The sequence below is a fragment of the Vipera berus genome (genome assembly GCF_964194415.1).
Source record: "Vipera berus genome assembly, chromosome: W".
NCBI lineage: Eukaryota > Metazoa > Chordata > Lepidosauria > Squamata > Viperidae > Vipera > Vipera berus.
The window spans coordinates 55,278,217-55,285,984 of NC_138210.1; the positions used below are offsets into that span (position 1 = coordinate 55,278,217).

A 7,768-nucleotide genomic window follows, 5' to 3' on the forward strand; every position below is an offset into this window, starting at 1 on the left:
TCCCATAGTCCAGAGAAGGGTTCCTCTCACACGTGCTCCTGGCCCTATCTTCGAACCCAGTCAAGCTTGACATTCTGGCTCATGGAATTCTATGTCTCTTCAACTCTATGTCTTTTCTCCTGTAGCAAGTCCCTACAGCTCATGTCATAAGCAAGTCATGAACTTTTGGAATTCAAGTCTCAAGGCTGACCTGGTTCCTGGCTACTGTCAGGACGTAGACAATGCACCAATGAAGATGTTCAAACTTGTATTTGTCTTTCTGTTTGTGATGGCTGACAGAAGATATGCTGAAGTGGGCAATAATTGATTCTCAACCCTTCACTGTCATGCCATCCTCATAGAAAGCAGCTTAATATTCATTGGACAAAGAAAGGCAGGGGATCTGCCAATGGCAGCCCTGGAACTATGCCCCATTAGATCTGGAAGGACAGTCCACTCCTCAGCCCCACTGCTGAGGTACAGTAAAGATACCAACTGAGGTATCAGCTGCGGAAGCTATAGGAGTTAAATACTTTTTCAGCCAACTCATGAATGCTTGTGGACCCTGCCATAAGGAAGCACCCACAATGAGGCAGAGGTTTGTACACAAAGAAACTGGAGGCTGATGTTTCCAAAAGGCAGTAAAAGATAGATACAGTATTTGTGCCAGACCATATTCTGCACAAAGAAGTACTACTTTCCTATCCAAATCCTATTTAAACCTAACCCTATTTAACTTTGGAAAATGACTTGAAATCATTTGGGGCCACCTGCTGGAATGGTTTCATGGTTTATAAAGTAATAAAAAGAGCGTATAGAGCGATAGAGGGCGTATCTATGGGAGTGAGTATGGACATGGTTTCTTATAAGGAACTACTTAGATTGCAAGGGACTGATTGGCAACTTAAATCATTAGAGGAGTTAAGACAAGAAAACATAAGTTACTCTTGGTTTCAATATACCCAATTGAAAGTTAGGTGGAAGTCAGATCAAAAGGTTGGCATCACAATTACAGATCAAAATTTAGTAAAACAAATTAGAGATTTAAATTGTGCACATATAAAGAGGATATATAATGCTTTAATTGAATTGGATTCGGAAACGGAACTGGTTAAAGACTGTATGATAAAGTGGTCACAAAATATTCAGGAACCAATTTCGTTGGACACCTGGGAGATAATTTGGGTTAGAAATGTTAAACTTACTCAGGCTCAAAATTTAAGAGAAAATTTTTATAAAATGTTTTATAGATGGCATCTGGATCCCAAGAAGTTGTCCAACATGTATCCTAACTTACAGTCTAAATGTTGGAGATGTGGTAGTTTAGAAGCTACCTATTTTCACATGTGGTGGACTTGTAGAAATATAAAAGCTTTTTGGATCAAAATTTGGTGGAACATTCAAAAGATTTTTAAGAGAAAGATAAAGTTTTCTCCGCAATTGTTTTTATTGGGTATTGTTGTAGATTGTGATGTTAAAGAAACTAACTTGATGTTGAACATGATAACAGCAGCACGGTTACTGGTGGGACAATATTGGAAGAAGGATAGTTTGCCCACTATAGAAGAATGGGTGTTTAAAGTTTCGAATCTTGCAGAAATGTCTAAGATTTCTGCTTATTTGAAAGATCATTCACAGGAAAGATATATTTCAGTTTGGAGGAGATGGATAAATTATATTCAGAACAAATATGGGACTAAAAAGTTCCATTTAGCTTATGAGTAGATTTTAGTGGGATATTGTTATTGGTACTTTGTTTGTAGTTATGTTAAAGGGGAGTTAAAGCACATTATGAATTTGGTTAATTGTATATTATGCATAATTTTTATTTAGAATATGATTATTGTAACTATAATCCTGTATTTAGCTCTGGGAAGGTGGGGGGGGGGGAAGTGGGTGGGTTTGGGGTGGGAGGGATTTGGGGATATATTGTAAAATTTTGTTTTTGTAAAACTCTTTAATAAAAAAAAGAGCGTAAATAGTTTGTGCCAAGGTATTCTTCGGAGAGCTACCATTTGCATTTCCAGTTTAAGGTACACGATTCGGTCCCAACCCTTGAACATACTGCTGTCTTTCTTTGTAATGGATGATCAGAATATTGTGGTCATAGACCAGGGGTAGGCAACCTTGGCTCTTTTATGACTCGTGCACTTCAACTCCCAGAATTTCTGAGCCAGCATGGCTCAGCTTGGAAACCTCTCCCTTTCCCCTCAGCATAAAAGAACCAAGGTTGCCTACCCCAGGTCATAGACCATTGTCAGGTCCACATTATATTAATTCTGTGTAACGTGAACCTAGCTATCATGATAACTATTCTTGCAAGAATATTGTTCCCGTATCTTCTTAGTGCTTCTTTTCTATGTGCAGATCACTTCATTTTAGTATTTATTTCTTCACTGATTTGATTTGATTTCTATAGCCACCTATCTCAACAAGTGACATCATAAGGCGTAAAAACAATTAGAACAATTCAAAATGTACTTTTGTATAGCAAACGTATTTTAACCGTAGCTTTTATATCATTTGTTTTATTTGTAAACCATCCAGAGGCATGCAAGCATGATAGGTGATATAGAAATTTGATAGATAGATGATAGATAGATAGATAGATAGATAGATAGATAGATAGATAGATAGATAGATAGATAGATAGATAGATAGATAGATGATAGAAGGAAGATAGAGATATAAGAGATAGATAGATAGATAGATAGATAGATAGATAGATAGATAGATAGATAGATAGATAGATAGATAGACAGACAGACAGACAGACAGATAGATATAGATAGATAGATAGAAGATAGATAGATAGATAGATAGATGGATGGATGGATGGATAGATAGATAGATAGATAGATAGATAGATAGATAGATAGATAGATAGATAGATAGATAGGCAGGCAGGCAGGCAGGCAGGCAGACAGGCAGATATAGATAAAGCACCCAGTAAAGTTCTTAATATGGATGTTAATACAGTCAGGAAATAGGGTGCTTAACATACTCTGGGTCCCAAGTCTGGGCAAACAAGTAAGTCTTTACAGTCTTATGGAAGGCAAACAGGGTTGGGGTCATCTGAATAGCAGAAGGGAAAATATTCTAGAGGGCAGGGATTATGGCACAGAAGGCACTTCTCCTGGCTCCCACCAGTCGACATTCCTTGGATGACCTCCAGCTTGTGGGTGCTCCGTCTCTGGGGTTTTTCAAGAAAAGATTGGACATCCACTTGTACAGGATGGTCCTACCTCGGGTAGGCTGTTGGGCTAGAAGACCTTCAAGGTCCCTTCCAACCCTATGATTCTAGGTCTATTTTATTCCATCTGCTGGCAATGGGAGGAAAACTTGATATTCCACTTTTGGACCTTAAGGTGTTTTTCCCCCTCCTTGTTTCCCCAATTCAAAGGGAACGTTGCAGAGCCTTAAAGCTCTGAGTCTGGGGACTTCCGGGTGGCGCTTCAGCGGCAAGGATGGTCGGATTCGACCGCCGGCCCTTCGATCCTGTTGAAGCGGTGGAATAGCCGACGATCAGCTGCTCTGCCGCTTGAAAACCCTTCTCCTTGGGCAAAGAGGGGAGGGGGAGCTTCCAGGTAGGGGTAGAGCTCCCCTAGAGCCCCAGAATGCTCCGGATGAAGGACTCTTCTGCTTTAGCAGAACAAGACGCTGAATCCACTCCTGCCGGATCTGATTGACATCTTAAGTGACGGTAGCAGCAGAGCTGATGCAGGAGCAGTATAAATATCAAGTACAAAGCTTTAATTCTGAAACTTAAACTCTCTTCCTGCTCCAACGATCGTTTTGAAAGAAGGGGAAGATGGCGCCCGACTGATTTTTTTTCTTTTTAACAAGAAGCAAAAGTGTTTTTCTTTAAAGTAAAGTGACTGTTTGAACTGAGTTAGAATATGTAAAATGGACTTTTAAACCTTAAAAGAGCTATTTATGATTTGGAGGTGCTAAAAAGTTATTTTCCAAATTTGGTTATTTCACAGTTTAACTACAAAGTACTAGAAAGTGAAAGTGTGTATTGAAAGTCATTAGTTGCAAAAATGGCTCCCAAACTGCATAGACCCGTTTTTAAAAGTGCGGAGGCATTGTTTGTTCAGCAATCTGGAATGCAGTCTTTGAAGTTACCCCCCCCCCCGAAGCTGCTGCATCTGTATTGACTTTAAAAGATTTACAATATGCTCTAAACGATGCCTTAAAAATTCAGTCTGAAAAAATATTTGAGAAGGTGGCAGAATTTATTGGAAAGGAGAGCAAGAAAATAAGGGAGGACACTTTGATGGCACTTCAAGTGTTTTCAGGCTGTATTGAGAATCTGGATGAATGTGTGGAAGAAGTGAAACAAAATAATCTGATCCTGGAGGCTAAAATGGGTGAAGTGGAGAATAAAATGGAAAAACTTGAAGATGAAATGATGATGATGCAATATAGAGATATGGAATTCGCCCTGAGGATCAGAGATTTGAAAGAAAATCCGCAGGAGAATCTGGAAGAGATGTTGGTGGATGCCCTGGCGCCTAATTTGGGGTTTCAATTTGAGGATTTTTTTGAGAAGATAGATAAAGTATTTTGTGTTAATTCTTGGATTGCTAAACAAAGGAAACTGCCAAGGGATGTGGTTGTGTATTTTACAAAGAGAAAGATTAGAAATGAGATCATTCAAACCTCTTATAATAAAAGACTTAAAGTGGCTAATCAGGAGGTTTTGATTCTGAAAGAGATTCCTCCAAGAATTTTGAGAAAAAGGAAAGATTTTTTCTTTCTGACAGATGAATTAAAGAAACAACAGCTTCGGTTTAGGTGGGAGATACCAGTGGGGATTGCGGTGAATTATTCTGGAAAAAGATATTGTCGTAATACAGTAAGGAAGGCACGTGATTTTTATTCTAATGTATTGAAAGCAGGCTTACCGTCATCCTCAGAAGAAAAAAAAGGAAAGGAAGAAGGAGAGCGACAGTTACAAGAAATAGTTTTGGAAGCTGTGCAATCCTTGGTTTTATTTAAAGATCTTAAGATTCAAAGAAGAACACGGGCTGCATTTAGATTTAAGGAATAATAATAATAATAACAGTAGAGATTAATGGAGGACTTTGATAGAAATAAGATTTAGAAATGGAACTTGTTAAAAATTGTAGGATAATTAAGATCTAATAATGGTGGATATCTGGGGATGGTATTTACAGTAGATCTTAAAAATTAGTATGTATGTATTTAAATTGTTAGTCTAAATCTTGAAGATGTGGTTGTGATGATGCAATGTATTATCATGTATGGTTGAATTGTAAAAGATTACAATTTTAAAAGTTAAGGTAATTTAGTGGAATATGTAAGATCTTTAAGAAAAAGATATTTATAATTAATAACTATAGTAGAATTTTTGGTACTGTTATATTGGAAGAAGGTTGATTTGTTTATTATAGAAGAATGGATTTTGAAAGTTTTGAATTAGATAGAAATGGTAGAATTTGGAATATGTGAAGAATATTTGTAATGGAGATATATTATGATGTTTAAGGAGAGTTAAAGCGTGAATGGATTTAAAGTGTAATTATAGTTAATTAGTATATTTTAGATTAAGATTGTGAAAATAATACCCTGTATTCTGCTTTGGGAAGTCGGGGGGGGGGCAGGGGGAGGTAGGGGTATTGGGTGGGTTAGGGTATGGGTTAGGGGTAGGGGGATGGGGTTTATGTTCAAAAATGTACTTTAAAACTTTTTAATAAAAAAAAAGCTCTGAGTCTGACGCAAAATGAAACTTCAGTTCCTCCATTTCAACACGCCCATAGATTGTTGTCACTTCTTCTATTTTCTTTCTTTCTTTCTTTTTCCTCTCACAAGTGAGGAAGTTTAGAGAATTGTCAGGCAGAGTAAGGAGGCTGTTGTCTGAATTAAGCTGCTTTGGGGGGACTGTGTGTGCAAGACAAGATCTTTTCCATAGATTCTTGTGATATTTCAGCATCAAACAGAGAGGTTCCTTTGAGCAACAGGGCGAGACAAGACAGAAGACCTAGTGAAGCCGGAAGATCTGCTGCCTACAAAAATCCTGGCATGAAGCTGATTTTCAATCTGTTCCTGGGTTGGTATTGCCAGTAAATAGAAGATGGGAGCAGTAGGGATGGCAACATGGTGCCAAGATCAAAGATCCAGTGTCAATTTCTGCTGCTCAGATATTTTGACACTAATGGAATCATCTTTTTTTTCAGGATGGTGGCTGACCCAGCATACGTGGATGGCTGAAGGTGAGTCTCATTAGACACACAACTATTGGATGTATGCAAAATTTCTCTTATCCCAGCAGGACAGCTAGATATTTTATAATTTATAGGAAGCCCAGTGTTTCTCACCTCTCGTTGCATTATATACAACTCCACCCCAAAAATACAGGATTTTCTCTCTTGGTCTTTGATCGTACAACAGCTTAAAAAAAATAAGTGAATAACAGTTTTATGCAGTGGTCCAATATAGCACTCTCTCTCTCTCTCTCTCTCTCTCTTTTTTGGCTTTTGCAGATAGGAAGGGAGAAGGATCTGCTCAAGATGAGCAGTAATCCTAAGTGCTGAAGCCCCTTCCCTTGCATCATGCATATTTGTATCAATTGGTGGGTTCATCTTGCCTGAGTCTTGTTTTCTGCAAGGAGGCATCTAATGACACTGCATGAATGCAGACAGATGATCAGAGCCAAGTTCCTAAAAGGGAGAACTCTGGCTATCCCTGTCACCTCAGTTCCAGACGAGTTGTGTGGATGGAGTTTACAAAACTCAACACTCAATCTTATCCTAAGATTTGTTACTTCCTTAGACTTACATAGCCTAAGATTTGGTTGAGTGGAATTTTTCTCAGGAGGCAGATGTCTAAAATCAAAACAAGGCATTAGAGGAGAGAGGGCTGCGTTCATACTCTGTCCTGTGCCCCCAAAACCAAGGTGGAAGATGGTCTCCCTTCCAAAATGTGGAGGGAAGATCTCCCCAGTCCTATGGGATTTACTCTTCAAATCAGAGGGACCCTTTTTTCCCCCAGACAGCTACAGTATCTTGCATTAGTGCAGACATTCTCTCTCTCTCTCTCTCTCTCTCTCTCTCCCTCCCTCCCTCTTTCTCATTCTCTCTCTCCCCATCCCTCCCTCTTTCTCTCTCTCTCTCCCTCCCTCCCTCTTTTTCTCTCCCTCCCTCTCTCTCTCTTTCTATCTCTGGCAACTCATGTGGTGTGAATCACTGAGTAAGGGAAATGTTGCTGCTTTTTCATGTTTTGCACAATTTCACATATAGCCGTCACACACCACATGAAATATTATTTGTTGGCTAAAGGTATAACCTACGGATTTCTTCCAGATTCCACAAACAGCTGCTTTCAGGTTCTCCATGTTACAACCTCTCTCGTCTTCTTCTCTTATCCAGGACAATTGTATCCCCAACCTTCCATCTCAGTGAATCCCAGCGTCGTAGTTGCTGTGGGGCAGAATATAAGCATCCGTTGCAAGAAGGAAGGGAACGTAAAAAGGACATGCGTTTTCTATCTATACAAAGAAAATGTGAAAATAAATCATGGAGATACAGATCTCAATGAGTTTGAATTTCATATTATCAATGCCCAAGAATCACATGAGGGGCAATACTATTGTATATATAAATTATATTCGATTTGGTCATCCTACAGCCAGATAGCTTTTATCTATGTGCGAGGTAAGAGCACTTTCGTGCTGCTTTCATCAACAAGACTAAACTAGTTACAGGTAGTCCTTGACTTACAACAGTTTGTTTAGTGGCTGCCTGAAGTTGCAACAGAACTGAAA

The 7,768-nt window shown here is 38.9% G+C and overlaps 1 long non-coding RNA gene across 1 annotated transcript; it reads left to right on the forward strand.

Annotated features, from left to right (window-relative positions):
- Positions 1-5,885: 5,885 nt before the first annotated feature.
- LOC308676225 lies at positions 5,886-7,476 on the forward strand. Its single transcript, XR_014028291.1, has 3 exons — positions 5,886-6,055; positions 6,183-6,218; positions 7,374-7,476. It is a non-coding gene; the product is annotated as an uncharacterized lncRNA (long non-coding RNA).
- Positions 7,477-7,768: the final 292 nt, after the last annotated feature.